Raw genomic sequence first — 25404 nt, forward strand, 5'->3', positions numbered from 1 at the left:
ATTAAATATGAGTTGCAAATGACAGATAGATACAGACAGTGACACAAGAGGAGGAGAGGACCCTAACCAGAAGAGCTTACAATCTAAGAGGTGGAGAAAGTATCACACAATAGGATTATTAATAATAATACCAATTAAGAGCATGGATGATGGTTTAGATAGATAACATTTTTCAATAGAACTTAATTCACAATCCAACAGATTGTACGCAACTAATTTTCCAGTCCTTGATCTGAGGAGGAGTGATTAGAATTTTTGGTAGATAATAATGTGTACATGTAAACAAACTATTTAGCAAACCAGTTGAAGGGCTCTTGTCATTCACCCCATGATCTGAAGGGCAGGATATTGCACACATGTGCAGCGTCGGATAGGCCGAATGTACTGAAAAAACATTTGGTGGGCCCCAGTCATATGCCCCCAAATTTGGGCTTTTTTGTGCCCTCAGGTGGTGCCTTCTGGCTTACTACAAAAAATGGCACAGTAGCAGAAAAGCTTTGCATTCTGCTGGGCCCTCCTCCTCACTTCCTTCTGGTGGTCCCCAGACCGATCCTGGATGTGCATGACATCCTGGGTCCTTTCATTACAATTACCAATCAGAAGATTGTTGGGAGCCATCGGTCACTTGCAAAATTGGCAGTGGTGTTGCTTGTGTGTAAAACACCCAACTACTCTACAAACCAGAAAAGTAAAAAAGGTTTTGCCTTTGATATTCACTACAAAGTATTATTATGATGCCTTTTGCAATCTAAAATGGCAACAAAGAGCAAAAGGTTAAGATACATAATATCCAAAAAGTACATAGATAGCTGTGATTATTACAATCAGGACTTTCCCAGTGATTTTGTTTTTTCAGAGTCTAGTGGTCCTTTCAGCAGAAACAAACAGGCCCATTATAATGACGGATTCCTCAAGGCTCTACATGTATGTCTTTTACATGACGGACAGGAACACCCTGTGCATGCTCAGACACATCCACAACATACACACAAACACTTGTGCGCTCCTTGGACATGCACACACACATTTCCTGCACTAAGCTGGAGTTATGGGAGTTATGCAGCAAGCCAGCTGTAGATAAATCTGAAAAACCCAGGTATGTGCCCAGCCCCCGCTAGACTTTCCCCTCTGTCTGCTCTCCCAGTGCCCCCCTCCCTTAGCGGGCACAGAGCCAGAATTATGCACACATTGCCAACTGCACAAAGCTATGGCTGCACAACATACACAAAGTGGGTTACTGCCTGCAGGGTGCAGGGGGTATTGGGGAGACAATTGTTTCATATGCAGATAAAGGGAAACTGTAACAATTTTAAGAAGCACAAATGCTTCAGCACAGGGACTGCATCGCCCCCATGGGGGGGTTCAGCGGGGGAGCCCCAAGTCAGTTCTGCACAGGGGCCCGTTGTTGGTGTTCAGTGTTCAACCCAGCCCCTTTTAGCCGGGAACACCACTCAGCACTTTTCAGTAACCACCCGGCTGTTTTTGGGTGGTTACCGAAGAGTTGGGTCACAATACAGGGGTTGACACCCACCTACAATTTCTCCCCACCCAGTTTAGATTGTCCCCGGGAAGAAGAAAGGGAGGATGGTGGCGCCCTGCGATGGGACAGGGATAGGTGAGCCAAGCAGATTTAAATCTGCTTTAGACAAGGCGAAAACCTGAAACTTCCAGAAGTGTCAGATGCAAAAGATTTTTTTATTCTGTACTCTTGAAGACCCTAGTATCATGCTGCCGTAAGGGTCCCTTGCTTTCTCTGTAAAAGCAGTGGTCTCTCTGCAGGGGCTTAAACAACCTCTCCCCATGCTGAATCAGAACAAGAACTCTCCAATCAGCAGGGAGCATGAGATTTGTTGAATGGAGGACCATACGTGCAACTTAGCAGGGAGTGCATCAGACCTGTGCAGAAAGACCACTGCTTCCACAGAGAGAGCAAGGGTCGTCTACAGCATGCTGACAGCAGACCCAGGCTGTAGCTGATTTCTAAAAGAAAATAACATGTTATGCTTGCTGACTAAAATTCTAAATAACAGCCAGAAAAGGTTATTCAGAAAATACACTACACCTCTACTATGATAAATGTTCAGCTTTGTTTACTTGTGTTAGTGATAGTTTTTAGGTGAACAAATGCTGCATTTTATTGGACACCCATAAACACCTTGTTTGGCCTATTACCATGAATGAAGGTGACACCCATGTAACTTCAGAAACCTCTGTAGGTATATTTTTAGGTTCACAGGTTGCAAATAAGAATAAAAGAGGAACTGCTCTGTACAGTACAGGTGTTTACAAAAATTACTCATTATTATTTTGTAGTATTAGGCAAGGAAATCTACACTGATCTAACCAACAATGTTCAGAAAACCCAACACAACCTCCATAACTAAACCTAAACTCCTAAAACCTTAACTGCATTCATGTTCAGTCTGTCCTCAGCCCCAGTCCCATAGGATTACATTTGCATTTAACATTTCATGCATGGTATCTACCTATAAACAGCAAGAAGCCCAGAGACTGCTGCTGGGTGCCGCCATCTTGGATGTGATGTCAACAGCCCCAACAGACTCACAGTTGTCAAATGGCACTCTATAGCAGACCCTGATCTTTTTAACATGGGGGAACCTATGAAATAACCCCTATAATTACTATATCCACAGGTCACAGTATATTAGTGTAGTGGTCAGTGGGAAGAATGAATCTTACACTGCTGGCCATTGGGGAAAATGTCACCCTTACAAATAATCATAAGATCACTGGTGTCAGTGTCCTCTGGAGGAACCTTGGTTGAGAAACACTGATCTATATTATGTCTCTTTGCCCATGAAAAGGTAATGTAGCGAAGTGATGAGAGTTGTAAAGGAGTTTGACCAGTGCGGACAGTAAATACACTCGCCTGTCTTTGATCTCACCCACGAGCATTTAAGGCCGCTTGTCAAAATCTGGGCCAAGCCATTCATAGGTTCTTATAGAGAGTGCTATGGTCTGGTTACTACAGTGTATGCCCACCTCCACATATTAATAAACATGAGACACGGCTGTGTTTTCTATCAGCACTGTAACCCAAACACAGTACTGTAAATATAGTCAGAGTTTAAATTTACATACCCAAAGCTGTCTCCATACTCTGGCAAACACAAAAAAATAAATACAGAAGGAACAAGAACATTAAAGGGCCATTATAAGTAGACTGACTAAACTATCATTGAGACCCCCTGAAAAGCTGCCTTTTTTGTTAGCCAGGTTCCCCCATAATGATCTATTATTATTTTTAATATTAATATACAGTATTAATATAGCGCAATCATATTCCGCAGTACTGTACAAAGTCCATAGTCATGTCACTAGCTGTCCCTAAAAGGGGCTCCAAATCTAATGTCCCTACCTCAGTCATATGTCTTTATTAGTTCAAGGTCATTTTTGGGGGGAAGCCAATTAATCTAATCCGAAAGCTGCATGATTTTGGAATGTGGGAAACGGGAGTACCCGGAGGAAACCCACGCAAACACGGAGAGAACCTGCAAACTCCATGCAGATAGTTTCCTAGCCAAGATTCGAACCAGGGACCCAGTGCTGCAAAGGCCAGGCCACTTACCTCTGAGCCACCATGCAGCCTTGGGGAGCATTAATAAAGTAAAAATAATACCCCTTTACTGATGGCGAGGCCAAGAGAGTAGGGGGAGCGTCTAATCTTGGCAACATGTTTACATAAACATGATTATCATGAAAATGGCAAGTCTTAACCATAGGAGCAGACAACAGGGTGATACACTTGCAGTGAATGTCTGGTGAATGTCAAATTCAGTGCTTTATTAATAAATTCTTTTGTTTTTAACTCTCAAAAATGCAAAGCACATTCACATTTCTTTGTAAACTCACTTCAAAGGACCTGACTAGTATGCACGGGCCCCAAACGTACCTGTCTCTTGCTATGGACAAGCTGCTAAAAGCATCATCTCATCACTGGCCTTGGCAAACATGACACAATCATTGGTCAGCTTTGCATGTGTCTTAAGGTGCGTACACACTTCCAATTTTTATCGTTCAAAACGAACGACGAACGATCGATTGGGCAAAAAATCGTTCGTAAAAAAGTAACCAACGACGCCGACGAACGAGGAAAGTCGTTGGAAACGAACGACCGGACCAGCGGATCGGATTGGATGACGATCGTTGAACATCGTTCGTGTGTACGGTCGTTCGTTGATCGTCCATGGGCTGAGCATGCGTAATGAACGAACGTTCGTTCACTTTCCTGTCGTGCACATAGTTCCTCTATCGCTCAAACGATCGTATCTATTGTGTGTACAATATCTACGAACGATCGTGTCGTTATCTCTATGTGCAGGATCGGTGCTATACGATCGTTCGTAGATATCGTGCAGGATCGTTCGTCGTTCGTTTTCCAACGATAATAATTGGAAGTGTGTACATAGCTTTACATAGATAATGAACAGTCTATCATTTTTAATCAGACCTTATCTGAGAGAATGCTTGTTCTGACTAATGCATCACATGTGTTGGTGCACTGAATCGCCGTTCATTCTTAAGGGCACCCTAAACCAACCTACCAGCACAATGCAGCACAAAGACAATCAATGCAATGTTGTGTATTGTATTAAGTATCACTAATAAAATTTAGCATGCACAGCTGGGCAGCAAAGCCATATAAATTGCCATTGCTAATGAAATCATGCAAATATGAATGTCAAAGCACACCACCAAAGCACACAAAAATAAAGCAACAAATTCCAGCATGGTTTTTGGAACATTAGGGTTACCTAGAGCACATTAACCAGCCACTCTGAGCTAAATAAATCTCATTATCACACACTGCAATCCCACATCCTAGATCGGAAAATGACTGACCTATTGCAAAACCTTACCAAACAGCTGGTCACACATAAATCAATTTTACTTTCATCACTTTCAATTTGATCAAATTGTTCTATAACAATGTCGACAAGCGATTCAAAATCAGTCGCACTACCACACACTGAAATCTACGCCCTTTTTTTAGCAATGATTCTTTGTAATCAATTGAATCATTCTCACATTTAACAAAGACAAATGTAAGATCAAGGACTTCATATGTATGAAGAATTTAGAAATTAGTTGTATGCAAATATATCTTGAAATTTTATAATCAATGATTTATCAAGCAAATGAGTGTTTATGGTTATATGGTTTCCTGGTCTGAGGAAGCAGACAAATGTGCTGTGAAACGCGTTACCAATGAATACCATTATTTTTGGTCAATTTTGGAGATCAAAACCATGTTGTCAATATTATGGACAAACATTACAATGGAAGTAGTTGCTTGATATAAGTGACATATTTGTGGTGACAATGAAAACAAATATTTATATTTTGGGGTGTATACCACAATGTTAGGTTGTTCTAATCCCAGGCACCAACATTCTTTTACTGTATTTAACAAAGATAAGTGTATGTGCGTATTGTCTAAATTTTAATCATACAGAAAAACAAAACCAGTCCATGTAACATCAGCCATGGTGGGCATCGAGAACAGAACTACGGCTTCCCCTGGGTCCGGCGGCTGGTCAGCAGCTGGGTGTTGAATATTGCAAGGTAACCCAGAAAAATCTGTTATCATAACATACTGGGATTTGTATTCTTGATGTTTCAAGGGATCCCTGGAAAGAGGAACGCAACAGCTCCATTCATCCAAGTACAAAGCTAAAGCCGCAAACACAGGGGCCAGTGTCCCAGACACGCAGGTCCCTTTGCCCAGGGGGATAGTGACTAAATGAACACCGCCTGTACCTTCTTTGTGTGTTATTCCAATGTACCATTACCCTCCTGCTCTGACCCTGGACATGAATTCACAGTCTGTAACAGCACAAAACCCCTTTCAGTGACTAAGGAGGAAAGGGAAAAGGGTAATTTAAGATACCCAAACCTGCCAGTCCGCCCAGTGGCTGCTGGAAAGAGGAACACCCAGGCTTACCTCACAAGCCAGCTCACAAAACAGTCATTCAATAAGCTGGAGAGCTTCATCGCACTCCACAGAACACCACTGTTCAGAGGTGAGCCATGATCACACCGTCTGGAGGAACACCAACTTCTGAAACGGGATTGTCTAAAGATTTAATAACTTTTCAAAGTGAAGTTGCAAAGCTGACACGACCTTAAGGAATACTGTACTAGTGAAATGCAGAGAATGACATGAGGGTTAGTTAGTGACATATGGACTTTGTACAGCGCTGTGTAATATGTCGGTGCTATATAAATACAAGAACATAACATTATTTCCTGGCCTCCTCATAAAAATGCTATTTACCTCTAGCTTTCATATTTTGGAATTGCAAAACTGGAACACGCATGCAGATTAGAAAGTTGGTGAAGTCAAAGCTCCCGATCTGCATACTTGTTTTAGGTTAGTATTGAAGTTTTGAAGCCGTTAGATCACTAAGACTCCCAGGCAACTAGCAATTTTTAAAAGGAAAGGCAACAATTGTTATCTGTTTAATTATAAGGTTACTTTACAATCGGTTCTAAAGGAAACAGATAGATTGACATTTCTAACATTCATCTAACTCTTACACCATTTGGCCAAAAATATGAGGACACTTCTTCAAATGTTTCAGCTGAGTTAAAATGTGTTTCCTGTAAAGGGTTCTCCAAATGCTACAGCATACCAATAAATTTCAGATAATTGTACACTTCCAATATTGGTCCTGATTTAAAAAGCTCCCCTAGGCTGGAGAGGATACACTTTCATCGGCAAAGCTGGGTGACCCAGCATACCTGGAATGGATCTGGGCCAGGATTGAAAACATTTGCTAACCAGGGTTCTCCTCTGCTAATTTTAGCCGGGCGCATCACCCGGCACTATTTAGTAACCAACTGGCTCTTTTTGGGGGGTTATTGAAAGTGTTAGGTCACAATATTGGGGCCCCCATCCGCCTACAGCTTCTACCCATCCAGCATAAAAAAATTTCTAGGGAAAATACTGCTAACAAATAGCAAATTACTTGAGTCACACAGCTTCATTAATGAAAGTGTTGCTTCTCCAGCCATGGAGAGCTTTAATAAATCAGTTTGACAACAGTTTTAAGAAGACCCTTTTTTAGTGCAGCATGACTGTGCCCCTGTACACAAATCCAGCTCCATGAAGACATGGTTTAGCCAGGTTTGTATGGAAGAACTCAAGTAATCATCACAAAGCCCCAACCTCAACCCAACTGAACATCTTTTGAAGCAACCACAAATGGTGGGTTTTGTTGGTGCCACGCTCATACAGGTCTGTCAGTCAGGTAACCACACCGGATACTTGTATTTCTTGTTACAAGTGCCAGGGTATATATAAGGAGTGCTGCTTTTAGGGATCAGTGGACCAGCCAAAGTTAAATAGAGGTCAGGCAATCTACAGGTGCCTCAATATAGTTTTGCATAGCACTGGCTGCCATCAAATGCTGCTGGATTTTGATCTTCATCCCTAGCCCCGCACTAGCCCTGGTGATTTTGTTTCATTTTTGGATAAAGAAGCCCTCTGTTAAATTTGTATTGCTGTCTATGTTACCATTGGGGAGAGGCAGCTCTTTACAAAGAGTTGAGTTGCCATTATAGTAAAAGGGAAAATCCAACAATGAGGACACCTGTTCCAGGGCCTGCTCACTGAAATTAAAATTTCCTTTGCACTTTTAGGTTCCATAAGTAAAGGATATCCTCCAAAATGAGGTAGGAAAAAAGGCCCTCCTTCCCTGCTCTAAAATTAACGATTTTGGCTCGGCGTGCATTTAAAGTTCCCATCTTTCTAAAATGGACAAACGTTATTCTCATGCGGCTGCAGTAAAAACTAAAAAAAATGTTGACGCCGTTCTATTATGTGGTCACTGAGCTTAGCGAAACTATTCTTTGATGATCATGAAGACGAAACTCCGGCCGCCCTCTCACACAGTCAACTGTTGCTGCATACCATTGCCCTGACACAAGTCACAGCTGACCGGCCCATCTGACATGACAAAAGACAACAGGGCCCCTCGTACTGGGAATGTACATAGCAAAGGTCACCCATGCCCGTACAGTGTGTTACAAGGGGGTGCGCACGGCATTAGCACATATTATATAAAAGAAGAGACAGTCAAATATTGTTTTCTGTGTTTTCTTAGGATGGGCAGTTCTGAGCTGCTGACAAATATGACATGAGTAATTTCCTGTGTAACCACTAAGTTATATAATGGTGTCACTGTAAGAAAAATAAATAATGGGCTTTATTTAACGCTGAGCTAAACACGTCACTGAAGCCGATGCATGTTCATGTTTTTAGTATCAACAACTCCTATTTGTTTCACTTTGTCTTGTTATTTGTACCATTTTATGATAAGTGTTAAACCTGTTATCCCTGCCAGAAATATAGTAAGAAAACTCTCTATTCTCTGTGCTGCACTCTTAGCATTGTTCCTAGCCATCTCTGAGGACTACAGAACTCTCTTCCTTTGTAATTTAGGGGTCTTTTGTAGTCCTGTTCTATGGTGGCAACACATTGCTACATTGAGCATTGTCACCCTGGGGCAGGAAATGTGTTAATAGCAGGATCACCAGCAAGTCAAATCATCCAAAATAAAAGCCCGATAAATAGAAAAGTAAATACAGCCACCACATTAAAGGACTGGTAGGCAGCAATTGGATTGTTGAATTTGGATACACTGTAATTATAATCTATAAACAGAAATGCAAATATAAATTCACTTCCACATGTTGGTATACATATTTGTCAAATTCACATATTTTAGAAATACAGATTCCCTTTGAAATCAGACAAGCCTCATGGATAATGCCATTGGAACCTTCCCTGCTACTGTATCAGCATGGATGGGCATGGATGCAGAGGCTGTGGGCAGTTTCAATAGCAATGGAATGCCATTTTTATTTATTCTTTCATTTCAAATGGGTAAAAGTTTTATTACTTTGTGAATTGTAATCAGCTGAGTTAGATCAGAATAATAGTCCTAATATTAGTTAAGATTTATCCAATTATTGGATAAAAACAGCAAAGCTTGTCTAGGAGGAGCTCTTCTGTGTCATATCTGTAGTGTGCAATTTGCATCCATAATTATTTGAGTTGCATAATAAATTGGAGTTTTAAATAGAACAATTAATTTCTTGGCATCTGCCATCATACCCATTTCTGTGTCAGGCTGGTGCCAAGGTTTACTATCCAAAGGCAGAATTTCACTTCTAAAATGATTACTGATTCAAAAAAAATGAAGCCATGCGAATTCAGCAGCCAACCAAGAAACTTTTTGTTTTAGGACCTCATTTGGATGCCTTTGTAAATATTGATTAACCACCTGAGCGTTACACTGAGGTCTAGATTTCTGTACCAAAAGTGATCCACTGTTTTTCATGAAATTTTTTTTTAAATTGTAGACCTGTAACTTACAGAAATATGTCCGAACAGGGGTTCTAGTAGATAATATGAATATAAAAAATGTTTGAAACACACAATCATGTAAAAAAAAAAAAAAATTACTTTTAATAAAATTAAAGGAAAAACACAAAAATCAGCAATGTAAACAAATCATAAATACTGAAAAAGCAGTAACTCTGTATATTTTAAAGTACTATATTATTCTAAAACACCTCCCTAGTGTGGCAATTTTTAAAACTTTGATTCTGTATTTATTGGAGTTTGTTTTGAATTATTTTGTATTTGATTGGATACGGGAGTTTGTATCCAATCCAATACAAAATAAGAATTTGAATTTCCAAGTTATTTACTTTTATTTTATTTTTTTTTATTTTCTTGTATTGGATTGGATGCTGGAGTTTGTATCCAATCCAATACAAAATGACAGTTTGAATTTACCAGGTATATACTTTGTAATTATTTGAATTATTTTGTATTGGATTGGATACGCAAGTTTGTATCCAATCAAATACAAAATATAAATTTGAATTTCCAAGTTATTTACTTTTATTTTTTTTTTATTTTTTGTATTGGATTGGATACGCAAGTTTGTATCCAATCCAATACAAAATGACAGTTTGAATTTACCAGGTATATACTTTGTAATTATTTGAATTATTTTGTATTGGATTGGATACGCAAGTTTGTATCCAATCCAATACAAAATGACAGTTTGAATTTACCAATTATATACTTTGTATTTATTTGAATCATTTTGTATTGGCTTCAATACAGGAGTTTGTATTGAATCCAATACAAAATGAATGAATGAGTTTCAGTTTGAATTTCCCGCACACGCGCCGACGTCATCACGCACGCAGGGAGGAGCCGTCAGGTTTTTTTTTTCTCCGCCGGACGGCTTCTCCCTGCAGAGATCATCCGGCGCTGGAACGAGGAGGACGTGGGACGATTAGCGGGTCCAGGTAAGATGCCGGCCGGCATCTTGTGTTCCGCCGGCCGGCATCTTGTGTTCCACCAGCCGGCATCTTGTGATCCGCTGGCCCGGCGGATCACAGGATGCCGGCGGGCGAAACACAAGATGCCGGCCGGCTTCTTACCGGTCCTGCTGTCACCCGACGAAGGCACCCGACGCTGGAGAGATCGGCGGACGATGATCGATGGAGGACGACGCTGGATGAGCACAGGGGGACCAGGTAAGTAAGGATGTACAAAATCTCGGGCTTAACCATCCTTGCAGTTTTTTTTTGCCCGAGCGAAGGTCGGGCTTAACTGCAAGGAGGTTAAAGTACACAAGTTGTGTATACAAAGGATTAAGCCAATCCAATTAGGAGCTCTGACCTGTCCCATGGAGCTGGATTTGTCTATAGATACATTCTCCTGAAAGGGTTTCATCAAGGAGACCACCACCAGTCCAAAGCAAACGACCACAAGGATACGTGTTTATTGCACTGTAGATTGGTTTGGGCAGGTTGTGCTTTTTGATTGCATCTTGAAAAAGAATGCAGGAAAATGGTTTGGATGAACCTAGACAGTTTGTAAAGGACATGACACGGAAACCCCCTGGATACCAGAATAACAGATCACACATCTGTACTATCCAGAATCTATAACCACTTGTCTCTTCGTACACAATACCGGCTAACACAAAAGGAGGGAGGTGTAGTGACTTCAGCGGAAGAGTTCACTATGTAGAACAATAAAAACTTGTCAGAGGCTGCCCTGAGGTAGTCACTGACACATTTCCATGATAAACATTAAACAGCTGCTGCGCTCTATTAGGAGGTCAGGATGTCATTCTGAAGAGCTGAGTTTAAGAAACGATAGAGTGCCAGAATTCCTTACTGCTAGAGAAGATCTGTAATTTGCCCATGAAGGGCAAGGCAGCAGGTTCACTCCAAGGCTGGCCCACCCAGTTGCAAATACTTACCTTTCCTTTTTCCAAACCTCCCGCCCCACAGCCTGGACTTCGCTCAATGATCTATAGCAAAGAAGGGTAAACCATGAAAAGTCAAGGTTGTTCTATTCAGGGCCAAGGACTACGTAAAAAAACATTCTCTGGTAAAAAGGTCTAATTAAAACTACTGTAGGCCCATACTTATTTACCAGTTGAAGAATGATGACCTGACAAGCAAAGCACAATCTTCAGATCTCACAATACATGATAACCCCTCTACTTCAACTGCTCCAACCCTATAAATATTCAAGCAGATGCTTTTGCTGACGGTTTTTGCATTGTCTTTGCACTGACTGATTTAGCAAGTATTATGTACGACCTACTTGAGCAGAGTTTGCAGAAGAGCAGTAAGGAGGAGCAAGAAAGTGAAAGTGCCTTATCTGCTGCCATTAAACCACTTCCCTACCTCCTGCACTTCTCTTCCGGCACAATATCTTCATCGAGGCTTCACAACATGCAGAAAGTTTTACAGGCCTGCAACCCAACCCTATATATCAGCCCTACAATGTGAGAGTTTAGGCAAAATAGGTTTATAGCACGTCTGCCATAATGGAGACAAAAGTAGTTAAAGCTGAACTCCAAGATTCTCAAAAAGTTTGTTCCTGATGGGAGGTCATTTAAAATGGGCTGGACAAATAGGGAGACTGACAAGATGTTAGAGACACACCAGGTCTGAATCATTGGGACATAAGTAGGTCACCACAAACAGGATACCAAGGGGCAGTAAAATAATTGGTGGAAACTGAAAATTGTTCATACGTACTTGAAGGCACAAGGTATACTGTTAGGGTACGTACACACATGCAATAATTATTGTTGGAACGATTGACTAACGACCAATCGTCGGATAATCGTTAACAAAAAAAGTGCACAACGACTGTCCAACAATGCCGATGAACAAGGAATGTTGCTGAAAATGAACGACCGTCCCGGCGGATCTGATTGGGCACCGATCGTTCGCTATCTATTGTGTGTACGGTCGTTCAGTGATCATGGATTGTTCTCCTGTACATGTCACTTCCTGCATCGTTCAAACGCTGCCGTATAGTGTATGTACATTGTTGGTGGATTATATTTGAAGGATCGTATTTTTCAGCATGTACAGAATTGTACACAATACGACTGTTTAAAATATTCGCGAATAGTAGTTGATCGTTCGTTTTCTAACAAAAATTATTGCACGCGTGTACGTAGCCTTAGTCTCTACCAGCCTTTTTCAACCCTTTTATCATCAGAGTAAACAATATAGGGTTTCAGGGAACTGCTATACAACCCTATTTTTGGGGTCAATTGAAAAAAAAGCCGGCTGATAGCCAGTACAGAGAATGTCCTCCTACACTTTATCGACTTTAAAGAGGACTTTAACCTGTAAAACTAAAATTTGTACATAGGGTCTTTTGGTACAAGAAATGTTTGTCTATTCTTCAGGAGTTACATCATCAGTGTCTGCCCAAAAGGCGAAGGAAGTCTTAGACATTGAACACCCAGAAGTGTCACAATATACCATTATGCTCAATATACTACCCCATTATGGCAAATACTGCCTTTGTTCACAGTGGTAATTTCCACCTTAAAATATAATGTGAAGTTAATTTTCAGTTTTCTTCTAAAGTTATCCTTGGCATAATAAAAATGACTTAAATAGAACCATGGCCCCCCCTTCCAAATTGTAAATTTACTGCAAAGGCCCTGTACTTTAAAAGAGTACTCCTTAAAACAAAAGGTGGTTCTCTACTGCATACATTTTAACCAGCTGCAATGTTCAAGAAGTCCGAAAAGTCACTGCAGGGTTTTTTATGATTAGCAAGGCCCCAATCATAGTTATGGGTCAAAAGTGGGGAAATGAGATGGATGGAGGTGGACCCAAGTTTTTGGAATGTCATTAGTAATGAATGGATCTTAAACTCTTGTGAAAGATGGACCTCAGCCAAAGTGATTTTTTAATATAAATTTTGGATACAAGGGTTGGAACCCCTGATAGGTTCTTGCTGCATGCAGTGTGTGTGTCTTTTCAATTACCACCCAAGTGACAATGCTATCCACCACATAATGTTATAGGAACTTCACAAATGGGTCTGACAGCAACAAAAACATGGCATAGGTTTAAACCTTGGTACTCTACATCTTCAAATAAAAAAAACATTTTAAGCAGTTTTCTCGGAAGTTTTAATTCATTCTAACCAAATGCCACAAAAAGGAAGTTGTTTCATAGAGAACAACAAATATTTTTATTTTTTATTATTATAAACATGTTTAAAAAACTATTACGTAGAACATTCCATCATAAGTTTAACTCATGTCCTTTTTCACCTTTTCAAAGTGATAAAAATAAGATTTGCAAACGAGCGGAAGTTATGTTTGTCCAGATTTGCTACCTCAGAGAATTTACACGGCTCCCGAGTCTTTATTTACAAGTCTGCAGGCAAACTTAAACATACAGTGAGGCCTACACAGGGAGTACGACTTGTACAATATTTATCAGGAAAATACCAGGAAACAAAGACTTCTAACAATATCAGGAGGTGGTCAAGGCCAAACTGCTACTTTATTTTGCAGAGAACAATTGCCTTTTTCACCACACTTGTTAATGTGCAGCCTAATGTTAAGGTCCATATTGGTCCCTGGCTGGAACTGTACATTTATCATGTCATGCTAAATAAATGAATGCTGTAGTTTTGTGATGCAGGTAGTGGATTAAAACACAATTGAAACCATTTATGCTGCATTTAAATTCAATTGATATACAATGCAGGCCTACTTTGTGTGCTACAGAAACTTTTAATTAGGTTCACTGCAACCCAAAAGCCTCACAATTGTGGTGATATTTGTATGCAAAAAACTATTTAGAAATAAAGTTGCTGTTGTGGAGACCAACCCTAAAACAACTGCAATATTAAGGCTACAAACACGTAAGGCTACGTGCAATAAATATCGTTGGAAAACAAACGAATAATGACTGATCAATGATTACTCACGTATATTTTGAAAGAGTATAGTGCACGATTCTGTACATGCTGTTACGATATGATCCTTTAAATATAATCCACCAATAATGTGCACACACTAGATGGGATAGTTTGAACGATGCAGTGACATGTACAGGAGAAAGTGTACCGCAGAACAGTGCACGATCTCTGAACGACCGTACACACAAGATAGAGAGCGATCATCGCCCAATCAGATCTGCCTGGACGGTCGTTCGTTTCCAGTGACATTCGCTTTTTTTGTTCACGAATATTGGACAATCAGTTATTAACCGCTCGTTTCCAACGATAATTATTGCGCGCGTGTACATTGCCTAAGAGACATTGTCAACTCAGCTGAAAGAGACATGGTTACCTTATCTATACAAAGCAAAGTAGCAATGCTTTTGTCATCTGTGACCCCCATGTACCCAACTTACCTGAGATCCCTTGCAGCTACTTTCTCCTCTGCAGCTGGCATTGAATTAGCTGTCAGCATCGCAGAGTAGTGGTCACTTACAGATAATAGGCTCCCCTATAGCCAGGGCCCCAGGTAATCTTTCCAGCTGGAGAGGAGCAAGTATCTGAGACCGTACATATGTAAATGAGTAGAATGAGGTCAGTGCATGCCTTTTACAGAGCATTTGCATGCATGCTCCCATGTTGCATTTCCCTATATTTCTATTTGTAGTGGGATAACAAGGTCCTGCATGGACAAGCTAATAATGCCTCTTAAATCAGTATTTACCCATGCCAAAAATCCTAGGTTTTAAGGCCATCTGACCTCAAACCATGACCCTTGTGTTTACATTATTCCCATTTTTCAGCCTTTCCATTTAACTATAGCAACAAAAAGAGATGAATAGGAAAGGTGCCAATGTCTCTTAAAGTCAGTATTTGCCTTAGTTGTCTGACCTCTACCCACCCCCCTTCCACTCATGTATGCTCACTTTCTTCATGTTTCTCCCCTTTTCCATTAGCCTATTTGAAAATGAATTCTAAACCTTGTAGAAGTGACAGATTCTCTTAAAAGTGAACCTTCCTGGGTATTTTGTTGACCATCATGAAAACAATGATGTGAGAAGTTAGGAGCCAAACTGACAAGTATGTGTCACTCATGTTCTATATGATAAGACAAACCTATCTGCTGATCCTGCAACTCTGTGGCCCAGATCAGGCAATGTAAGCACAATAGACATTACATCTCTGTGGCCTTCACTCCTCGGCTGAAACTTTAAGAATACAGTCCTTTGTGCATATGGAAACTATGAGCAGATCTGCGTGGAACTTAGTGAGTAGGAAAGAACTTACAGGAAAATGGTGACAGAAGTTTTACTTACTAACATACACACAGCTGTGTACAGCAAGGACGGTGCAGGCAGACACCCACCTACCAGAAGATGTACAAAAACGGGGATGTTAAACAAACAGGAAAAAAAACTGCTTTCAGCAAAGATTAAAAGAGAAGTACTCTTCTGCCCCACCACTCGGATGCCTATTTACCCCCTACCAACAGGGGTACCTACCTACAGACTTTAACAGGTGTAACCTTGGAATTAGGTCCTATTTAGGTCCATTGGAAGTTATGCCCAGGTATTGTGAAAAGAAATTAAAAAGCACAATGAACTCATCAGTCTCCTGCTTTATCACTGCCAATCCAAAAGGCTTGGAGAGGACAGGAGACAGAATGGGATGGCTGGGGAACATAGTGAAAGAATGTATTACCTTCCACTAGTGCCTGCTATCAAGTGATCCTTTTACTTTTCATTGTCTAGCAAAGTACAGCATGTCTCCCATCTTTTTCTTTAATGTCATGTTCTAAGAAATGAATAAGTATAACATTTCCAGGTATTTATTATTTAATCACAAAGGTCACAGTACCCCCCCTGACAATACCTTAACCTGCTTTTCTGTTCAGAAATATGAAGACATTTTTGGTCAGGCATCATCCAGATCTGCATCTACTTCCTGAGGTGTAAAGCCGGTATAGAAATGACACAATCGAAATCCTGGCGTCTTCACAGTTACCAGTGATGTTCAAAAGGTTCACCAAACAATATGCAGACTAGCAGGTGCGGAGCTGTAAACATTCCCTGAACTTAAGCAATGCACACAGCCGATATGAACATCCTGTGGCTGTAGAACCTGAATTGTATTAGGTAAATCTGCAAAGACACTTCAAAGAAGAAGCAAGTGTCTAGTCAGGGATCAAAGATAATCCTAAAAAGAATTTGTCATGCATCTGCCATTTTTGACTTGATTTTCAGAGTGTATGACCCACGGCTGTCATCCCTATCTTTCTTTCACTACCTAATGAGTAAATGACCAAAAATAGGCATACAGCTGGGGGACTGCCAAGGCACTAGAAGAAGAAAATATGGCAAATGGAAATATTAGAGAAGGTAATGTTGACTTGGGTACAAAGTACAAGGGGAGTACTTTGAGGCTTCTTCTGGGTCATCAAGAAATGGGAGAAAGAACCCTGTCAAAAACAAGTCAGCAATGAAAGTTTGCATCACTCTCACAGGTTCAGGTCTGAGCTGCGGAAGGCGCACTTGACTATGGTTGGTCAGAAGAAAAAAAATCTCAGGCCACCAGTTTGGCCTTGTGCTTTTGCTTACAAGAATTTTGACAAACTTCAAACATACTTTTTATGTTTTAACCTGAAATGCAAAAGCATTCCAATAAAAGCAGTTGGACAGTCTGTATAGATGCTTCAGTTTTGCTTTAAAATAACTGCAATATGCTTTATTGCCCTGTGTCAAGCCCTCGTTGTCCTGTTTTGCCCTTTTGTCTAGATTGACCACGAGACATGGCCAGCTGCTCAGATGCCTCCATTGCTGCACTGTTTTTTAATGGAGCAATATTTGAACAAATTACAGCGGGTAGCACCAGGCAGAGCTGTAACACTCGCTACCAACCCCATTCTTTCCATATGGCTGGTTGCAGTACCAAAATAATTGAAACAAGACTAGCAACAGACATGAGCTAATGGTCGGTAGTTCCGACTCTGTCTTAAACATGCGTGTTCATGGTGTTGGCTTCATTTTAAAGAAACTAAATCACCGGCGCATGAAAATATACCCTAGGTGATTGGTCAATGTTTGCCTGCAAAAGTTACATTTTGCTCACAAAAAATTTTCAGACCTGATGGCAATTGACCTAAAAATGTGACCACCAACCATGGCACCTTCTGCTTTACAAGACGTCCATGATCCCTCTGGGTATGAAGTACATTTTAAGTCTACACTGGCTTCCTAATTCTAAACAGAATTTGTGCCATTTAGTAGACATATCACTCCACTGTTTTCAAACTGTGTCAAGGTTATATAAATAGTCATTACAAATATAACAAACATCCATGTAAAACGTCCAAAACAGAAGCAGCCAAGCTTTTCTCTTTTATAATTTTACACTGAGATTTAGCCCCACAATAAATTTTGAAAGTTGTCACAATGCAAAATATAAATGCAACTAAGTAAAAGGTTAAAGTATATCCAAAGCCAAAACATTTTGGATAGTCCAAGGAAGGGCAAAAGAATGAACACATACATGAGCCTTGTGCTGTGTGCCGTACTGCAGTGCACACAGTAATGTAGCCCAAAGAATAGGTGCATGCACTACTTTTTTATAACCTTTGGAGGATTTCATAACGCGATGGAGGGGCTTGTGTTATGGGGCAGACTGACTGGCAACACACACTGGGGTGCTATTAAGAATGAATGTCGCCACAGCACATAACACAAGCATTACCATGAGATTTCAGTTGGTGTTCAGTGCCACAATGCACAGATGTGACCCCCGTTTTTAGGGTTCGTTTTCACTTTGGCTATATGCTGCAATCTCCAAAATACATACGCATTGCCATGTGTTGCATTCGGCAGCCTTTTCACTTGAATCATTTTCACTTGGATCATTTTTTAAATCGTAGTGCTTGGCGTCAGCGTAGCCTATTCATTTGAATGGACAGCCGTTAAGCAGCGTGCTGTGTTTTCAAAAACGTAGAGCCATAGTAGAAGCAGGTTGTTACCTTTGATATAAATTCACTGAGTGTCAAGGGGTCAGTTCCCTCCCCGTGTTCTTGGTCAATGATCTTAATGACTTAATATTTGCTTCTGAACTGCTTTTCTATCACATACAAGTAAATGTGAATACAAAAAGCAGCTCAAAGCAACTCAGATCTACCCAACAGCATACTGCAAATGGTTTTGCAGTATGCTGTTGGGTAGAGTCCTATACATGAGCAGAAGGCAAGGGAAGCAAAATGATGACACCTTGCAATCTGCACTAATTTCTTGGTGACAGGTTCCCTTTTCCTCTCTCTTGCTTTTTGCACAATATTAATGTGGTTGTATCACAGCATGGCTTTACCATCCTCAGAAAATTTCTGCAAGCCGTGCAGTTTCCTGATCTTCTGGCCAAACTGATAAAAAATTCAGCCAATGAGCGGCCAGACATTAGGGGTTAATTCAGAATTCCCCACAAATTGTTCTGTAAAGCAGCTGGGTCAGCTCCCAGCTCCAGAGGGACCAGACAGGCTTTGTGACACACAAAACAGGAAAAGAGCGGGGGTAAGGGACAGAATGCACGGTGCGCACACCATAAACAGGCGGCGGGCAAGAAGCAGTTATCAAAAAAGGCCAGGGGCTTTGTGGGCAAGAGACAAAAAAAAAAGAATCTACATTTCCTAGAAGTCAATCATTGAGAAGTGGCATATTTAGGTGTATGGGCAGAAGGATAAGAGAACTGAAGATGTTGTGGTGACAGAAAAAGTCATTTTTTTCACTTTTCACAAACTAATACCAATATTCCATTACATAACTGTCTGTAAAGTCATTTTAAATTGATTTTCCTGCCAAATTGTAAACCATAGTTCAGAGTAAATTGCAATGCTGTCTGGTTGTCAACGGCAACCAATAGGCCTGAATGTTAAAGTAAAGCCTGACTGTTTCCTAAAGTCAACAAACGCCCTATCCCTACAGTTTTCAGCAAGCCAAAGGTCCTTCAAGTCAATATATTTCTAAAAAACGTGTCACTGTGACTAATTTTATAAACCCTTTACAAAAACAAAGGACAACACAGATGCATTTTAAGGCCAAAGTCACTAGCCACTCCAGGCTTAAATGAACATTTATGAATGGACTGTGAGGAATGAAAATGATAGATTTAGGGTGAACACTATGAGGAGTTGGTTTTCCAGCATTGCATTTTAGATAAAAGTCACATCATTCTAGAAAAGCGTGCAAGAAAATGCCAAGCTGGTGAACAAAACTTTATTGACAATGATAACAAAGTGCTGTAGAAGACACAAGCCCAGGATGGAAACTTTCCTATGGCACACATACCACCCTTGGACCTGTTTAATGCAGGCATGGGGTACGGTCATTTGTTTGAAAAGACAGAGATGAGTGTTAGCAATTGCTTATATATAGAACAACCCGTATAAATGCAACATATGAACCCAGTCTGTGGATACCCTTTCCACCCAGATTTGTCGATACACAGGTAAAAACGCTTTAATAATAGCAGCTAATTTTACCAAAATTTTCACCTCTGGCCTGGTAAGGCTCTCAAGATTTGACTACATACACACATGTGGAATTTCTGAAAAATTGTCCTGCTCTTTCTGCCCCAAAGGGGCAATTGGCCGGTCACAGAACTGCACCCTTCAAAGTTTACAGAATTTGGGTAAGTGTTTTTATGATGTATGCATCACTCAGGGATATTTCTAAAAGCTGAACGTTAAAGGTAAGTACCACTTTTTTTCGCTGGCAGTCACCATCCAAACCCAGCCTACACTATAGAGGCACCATTATGACATTCATAAGTCATGGTCCACTTGCAGTCTCCTATGTATGGCACAGTTATACTCCCCAATGGAAGAATTGCTTAAAGGGGTCTGATTTGTGATCCAACCCAAGACACTGTCCCCTTGCTGCTGTGTGTGAACAGAGTACCGGGGCACAAATACATGGTATAAATAAGTAGTTGAGGGGGCAACTATGGGCAAAATACTTTAAATCAAGATTAATGCGCAATGCATTATTGTTACAAAGGTTACAAAATTTTTAAAAAATATGTATAGGCTATTATATGCCCAAACATAGGGCTGCAAAATATTACCTTGCACTGGAGAGCATTTAAAAGCCGTCTGAACATGGATCAAAGAGGTCCACAAGGTACAAAAATGTGGAATTTTCCACTTTTACAATTTAAAACCTTTTTCTGAGTGTCGTGCTATTTATCTATACAACAGATCACTAAAACATTCAGTGGTATGCAGTGGTATGATGCCCAAAAGTCAAATTGCATTTCACAATAATTCCATTGCATTAATGGGTGGGTGATCTGATATCTGATAGAACAGATAAAACACAAATATAAAGAAAAGTGCTACAGTAACAGCCACCAAGCTGTAACTGAACAGATGAACTGAAAGTATACACAGGGACAGCAAAATATTCATACAGCACTTCAGGGTTTGTTACAAACATCTACCCCAACAGGAAGTATTAGAGGAACAACAGAGCTGCTGCAACAACAATAGGAATTCATATTTAAATTATTATGAAGTGCCAGACACTTTTAAAAGTGAACCTGGGCAGCCTGAACTTGCAGCTTGGTAGCTAGCGCCTACCTTTACCATGTACTCCCATCCCCCCAAAACCCCAATCAGATAATAGAGATCCCCAAATATCCTAAGCAAATACTAACCATAGGTAGTGAAAGTTTGCTTCAAAGCAAACAAAAAAACTTTTGTCAATAAAATCATATAACAACAAATATTTATGATTCAGTAAAAAAAAGTTTTGCAAACAAAGATGAGATCATAAAACAACAGAAAACAAGATCCAAAGACAGGCAAGAACAGATGAAATATCCAATCCATGCACAGTCATAGATTGGTGGTAAAATCTGATTGGATTATTTTAATCCATTTAGTGCCCATCACAGTACACATTTGTTGGTAGATTTAACACATTCACTTTTTACAGTTTTGCAGACAGTGAATCTTCAATCAAAGTTAATTGAATTAAAATAGATACACACAAAACATTTGTCTGCATTTCCTGCAGTGCTCTATGTTAGATCACAAGTAACAAGGTACAGTAAGAACACAAAGGTAAAATCAGAGTCTGTGCTATGGGGTTTAGTGTAAAAGGTGCCCCCCTACCCTTTACACCCCTCTTACCTGCACACAAGGATCCCTGCAGCTCACTCAGCAACTTTGCACATGGGGGGTTCAGGCTGGGGGGATCATGGACTTGGTCCCAGAGATGTCATCAAAGTACAGAATGCAAAGAGAGGTGGAGGCAGGAAGGGCTGTGTGTCAGGGGGAGGGGAAGTGCTGGGAAAGAGTCTAAGGGAGGGCAGACAGGGAGGGGGTGGAGGATAGACACATATGAGGTGGGTGGGGAGAATGAGAGAAAGACACACAAAGGGAGGGAGCTGCAATGGTTGGCAATTTGCACACAGTGTGTTCCTTGTCCCAGACATAGGTGTGCACTGAATAACATGAGAAATGTGCATGTGGCATGCACAGCAGACATTACCAACTCAAAAATCAGATTTATTTTTAGAGTAAATAGATCAATGAAAGATGTGTTTTCAGTGGTTGATGTTATGTATTGTTACTTTGTATTGTTCCCTCAATTGCATTATAGAAAAGCGTGTTATAGTGCAACATGTAAGTAATGCATTGGTATACAAGGTTGCTTCCTATTCCTAATGTATTAACAGTGAGCAAAGAACTTGTGTGCTTTTTGGACTTTTACGCAACTTTGGGATGTTGATTTAAACAAACATGTTCCTGTACAAAACTCCTGTGCATGATTTTTAGACAACAGTGCACAAACAATCTGCGGTAACGTGTTGCATGTTTTAGCATAATGCCTTGCCACTCAAGCGCAAGCATTGCAGCCCACCACAGAAATGGACTAACTATTGTGCGCTCAGTCAGAAAAAATGCTGCAAGTTCACCTTTTAGGATGTTCGGTGGGTTGCCTGCCCTTTCTTTGGAATGGGCTGCATTATTGTAACACATTAGTGTGCCTAACGACATGGGTTAATGCACCAAAACGCCAAGATTTCAGGGGGCCTTACAGGGCCTTTTCATTTGTACTGTTTGGAAAGGTAATTTACACAAAAAGAGCGGTATTGTGTGTTGGAGTGATGTGCGTTAAGGCCCTTTTCATGTTGTTGCACTGTGGTTAAGTGTGTGTGTGTGTGTGTATGTTACCCCATGCTCAGAAGCTTTGGCCTTTTTGCAGTGGTGGTAACAAAGGAAGGAGCAGCATGTAGCCTCAAAAGAGATAACTTGTTTGGTTGGTGGGGAAAAGGAGGCAAGCCTTTTAAAAGTTTCTGCAACTTTGCACTGAATGGACAATGTAACAGGGTCTCCATTTTATAATGTAGCCCAAGTGACCAATTTAGCATCCCTTAAGGCAGGGAAAAGCACTTCAACATGCCTTAATGTGCCTCTTTTTTTATGTTTGCTTACCTTCCCTTTGCTCCCACCCTGCCCTGTTCAGCTTCTATGATTGAAGAGAAATACCTGGTATATGTGGATTGTATGTGATCCTTTCCTTCTACAATGCAGTGTTGGGTGCCCTAATGGACAATTTCTAGGTATCTGAGATATCACAGGGAGACCATAAAGGAATCCTAATCCCAAATGTATGCACCAACCATAGCGATTTGGAGGGGCTTATTCTCCTTAGCACATGGAGAATAAGCTAAGACTAAGACAGTGCTGCGTAATATGTTGGCGCTATATAAATCCTGTTTAATAATGGTCATATGTTATTAACATAGTCCAAGGCCAATTTGGGGGATGCCACTTGAAGGTATTCACTTGTCTAGTGTTTGCTCCAATCATAGAGATTTGGAGGGGCTTTTTCTCTTCAGCACATGCGCTAGAGGAGAAAAGGAAAGGTAAAAGCAGCTGCCAACTGTGCCATTTATTTATATGGCACTGAAATCTTCCATAGCGCAGTCCAATGTCGCTGCAATGGTCATATGTCATTAACATAGTCTGAGGCCAATTTTGGGGGATGCCACTTAAAGGTAGCCACTGGATGATGGGTGCTTGTCCAGATAAAAAAATACTGCCCTGATCCTAATCATTAGCCAGCATAAAAGCCTTGAACCCATCAACTCCACCCCCGTCTGTTCCAACAGGTAAGGATGCTCCTGGGTGTTAGGGAATGCTTAACATACCAGTATGTGTTTTGGGAGGTGGGAGGATACTGCAATGGCAACAGGAAACCCAAGCAAATATGCAAACATACAAACTCCATGTAGAGCATGGATAAAGCATAGGTTCACTTTAAATTTATTCTACATGGCTCTATGAATTTGGGAGAAAGTGTGCAATCACCAATGTAATGCGACATAAGTTTAATTACAATTTTAGTAATGCAATATACCTTATTAGAGCAGTAATAATAATTGAACGTTTAGATAAGGGAGGTGACCAATATGAAACTTCCATGGGTAAATCCAGGGCTTTTCCATGGAAATGAGGGTCAGCAAACATCACCTTCCAGCTGCTAAATGATAATCTTCACGAAATCCAGCTTGTAAATCACAGCATATGGCTGAGCTAAGTATCGCAGTTTTCTGATTGGTTCACAAAAAGCTGCTGCACATATCGCTGTGCATGATAATTAGTTTTGTAATATTGTCTTGTGCAATGCAGAAGTGCAAATGTTTCCTGTGGTGTGTGATAACTGATGCAATTTGCCTAATTTGGTCAAAGTACACCTGTCATTATAGCAAAGCCATTATGAATGCAGAAGCAAAATTAGGCCTTTAGTTACTAATATTTTGTATGGCACCCCAACACACCATGGATGAATATGTGTTGCAGTGTGCTACAATGCATATTACACTACTATAGGTTGTTGTGTACTATTTATCCTGGAATGTCCTGCATTAAGTAGCCTTTCCAAAGGAGTAGACCGCCTTGGAGCAATATGGGGCACAAAGCACGTTTTACTCCAGCCACATGCATGTGAACCCAGTTTTAAACTAGGACATGGTTACACCCCTTGTTAGTTTTTTGGTCTGCATGTTTCCCCTTAGGAAAACTTACTACTAATTCCTGTTGAAAAGATTACAGGAAGTTCAAAAAGTCAGGAGTATATCCCCTCCTATCACCAGTATAGGTGTGCCTATAAAAGTTTTTCCCCTGACCTACCATCTGACAATGGTGAAATTGTCAAATTTTGGCTCTTATGAATACTTTTTGTCCTGATGACAACCAGGACCAATGGAGAGACTCATTGTCCCGACAGGGACAAAGCAAATCCTTACAGGGGTTTGAACCCTCCTGCATTCCATCCTACACGTGAAAAAATAAATATATTTTACCTCTTAATTGTGAAAAATAACTGCACACTCATGAGACATGTGAGAACATGATTCAAACATGTAAGGAACATTGTATAACACAAATAATTTAGAAATTTGATGCTAAATTAAATTGTGTTTTTGTGTCTTGTATTGAGGGTTTTGCCCTCCAGTGGTCAGAAGCAAGGATTACAATTCACTAGTTTAAAACATTCCCCCAACCAGGCCTAATGTTAGCTAAATATCCTCCAATTTTTACTTTCAATTCTTCAGTTTTAAGTATTCATACAGACTCTAATCTTAGACCCAAACACATTTCCTTTCTAGGGTATACTCATGTATTTGACACCATGGGCCTGAATTGTAGGTCCAATTCTTCCTGTACCCTGTACTAGTTGTACCATGTTCTGTTCCTATTACTGGCTCCTGGGGCTGGAGAGCTACACCATCAATACCAAAGGAATATGTATTGGGCAGCATGGGCCTAAATTATAGGCCCAATTCTTCCCTTACCCTGTCCCAGTTGTACCATGTCCTGCACCATATCTTGCCTCCAAATGGGCTAAAAAAAATAGGATTAGCAGAGATATTTTAATATTGATTTTGAGTGGACATAGCCTTTAAAGGTTCCTGAATCTTTTTTTTTTTAATCTAATTTAACAATCAGCATTCAGTTATTTTTTTCCTTGTGTTTTCCCAGATAATGCTTTATTAGGTAATATTTTCTGTGCTGAAGCATTTAA

At 40.4% G+C, this 25404-nt stretch overlaps 1 protein-coding gene across 4 annotated transcripts in view; it reads right to left on the bottom strand.

The window, feature by feature from the left end:
- Positions 1-21631, bottom strand: part of ARHGEF1 (Rho guanine nucleotide exchange factor 1) — a 69746-nt gene extending 48115 nt beyond the window's left edge. For all 4 annotated transcript variants that reach the window (XM_072426682.1, XM_072426683.1, XM_072426680.1 and 1 more), the window contains exon 1: positions 21501-21631. The gene's annotated coding sequence lies outside the window, so the exon portion shown is untranslated. The remainder of the gene's footprint in view (positions 1-21500) is intronic.
- Positions 21632-25404: the final 3773 nt, after the last annotated feature.

The sequence above is a fragment of the Pyxicephalus adspersus genome, chromosome 11 (assembly GCF_032062135.1).
Source record: "Pyxicephalus adspersus chromosome 11, UCB_Pads_2.0, whole genome shotgun sequence".
Classification (NCBI taxonomy): domain Eukaryota; kingdom Metazoa; phylum Chordata; class Amphibia; order Anura; family Pyxicephalidae; genus Pyxicephalus; species Pyxicephalus adspersus.